This window comes from Sciurus vulgaris (assembly GCF_902686455.1).
Source record: "Sciurus vulgaris genome assembly, contig: HiC_scaffold_558_arrow_ctg1, whole genome shotgun sequence".
Taxonomy (NCBI): domain Eukaryota; kingdom Metazoa; phylum Chordata; class Mammalia; order Rodentia; family Sciuridae; genus Sciurus; species Sciurus vulgaris.
The window spans coordinates 71,979-73,791 of NW_027632468.1; the positions used below are offsets into that span (position 1 = coordinate 71,979).

At 36.1% G+C, this 1,813-nt stretch overlaps 1 pseudogene across 1 annotated transcript; it reads left to right on the forward strand.

Annotated features, from left to right (window-relative positions):
• The first annotated feature begins 763 nt into the window (after window positions 1-763).
• Window positions 764-1,482, forward strand: LOC306652728 (dnaJ homolog subfamily B member 6-like; annotated as a pseudogene). Its single transcript has one exon. The product of its transcript is annotated as a dnaJ homolog subfamily B member 6-like (transcript).
• Window positions 1,483-1,813: the final 331 nt, after the last annotated feature.

Sequence of the window (1,813 nt, forward strand, 5' to 3'; positions counted from 1 at the left end):
TCCAAACTTGTTTCCATATGGAAAAAGTAAAGTTTGCATCATTCCAAGTAAATAGAATAGAACCAAAATACTATGTGTAAACATCTCTCATCACAAAGTATTTATTGCACAAAAATAATATCACAGTAAAAAATGATACAAATGTGAAAGTGAATGAAGATTTGCAATCATAGAAAAGACATGCACAGAGATTAATGTTCAGGTTTTATAGATCTAAAAATCTTCAGCCATAGAACTTTAATACTGATCAAGAAAACATTAAAAGAAGGTGGGGGGTTTGTGGCCCTTTGGAGCCTATTTTGACTAAAGTACTTATTTTAGGAACACACAATAACATAAGGCAGTGCTCTGAGAGTTATTCTCCATTTCTACTATTGTCACTGCATAGAGCATTTTGATACATCAAAGATTTTATTTTCCCATTTCTAGTAAGTGAATCTAGAGTTTAGTTAAGGTATTTTGAGGAAGAAAGAAACTAAGAATAAGATTTCTATTCATTTGAATATTTCCAATCAACATTTAATTTTAAAAATATATTAAATTTTTAGTTGAAATTTTTGCCAATTGACTTATTTTAGTTTCTCTATAAGAATCTTACGTTTTGAATGTGTTCTTTTATTCTACAGTTTTTAAAAAAATATTTAGGCTGCCACCACCATCAACACAGCCCTGCCAGACCATGAGCACACAGCCGCCTGGCCTGCCCTGTCCCGCCCCGTCCCATCCACCCATCCTCAGACTTGTTCCAACAATCTGTTTAAACATGGTGGATTACTATGAAGTTCTAGGCATGCAGAGACATGCCTCTCCCGAGGATATCAAAAAGGCATATCAGAAACTGGCACTAAAGTGGCATCCAGATAAAAATCCTGAGAATAAATAAGAAGCAGAGAGAAAATTCAAACAAGTAGCTGAGGCCTATGACGTGTTATCAGATGCTATAAAACAGGACATATATGACAAGTATGGCAAAGAAGGCTTAAATGGTGGAGGTGGAAGTCATTTTGACAGTCCTTTTGAGTTTGGCTTCACGTTCCAGAATTCAGATGATGTCTTCAGGGAATTTTTTGGTGGAAGGGACCCGTTTTCGTTCGACTTCTTTGAAGACCCATTTGAAGACATTTTTGGACACCGAAGGGATACCCGAGGAAGCAGAAACCGAGGTACAGGCTTATTTTTCTCCTCTTTCATTGCATTTCCATTATTTGGAGGTGGATTTTCTTCATTTGATACAGGATTTACTTCATTCGGGTCACTAGATCATGGTGGCTTTCTTCATTCTCTTCTACATCATTTGGTGGCAGTGGGATGGGTAATTTCAAATCTATATCAACTTCTACCAAAATAGTAAGTGGTAGAAAAATCACTACAAAGAGAATTGTCGAGAATGGTAAAGAAAGAGTAGACATTGAAGAAGACGGCCAGTTAAAGTCCTTAACAATAAATGGTAAGGAGCAGCTGCTACGCTTCGATAACAAGTAATTCAACACACGCATTAAACAGAAATGTTAAACAATAATAAGCACTATTTTATTTATTTATTTATTTATTGTAAACAAATGGGATACATGTTGTTTCTGTTTGTACATGGAGTAAGAGCATACCATTTGCATATTCATACATTTACAGAGTATTGATGTTTGATGCATTCTATTATTTTTTTCCCTCTCCTGACCCCTCCCACCTCTCTTTTCCCTCTATACAATCCCTCCTTCCTCCATTCTTGCCCCCTCCCACCCCCCATTAAATGGCATCATCCGCTTATCAGTGAGATCATTCATCTTTTGAATTTTTGAGATTGGCTTATCTCACT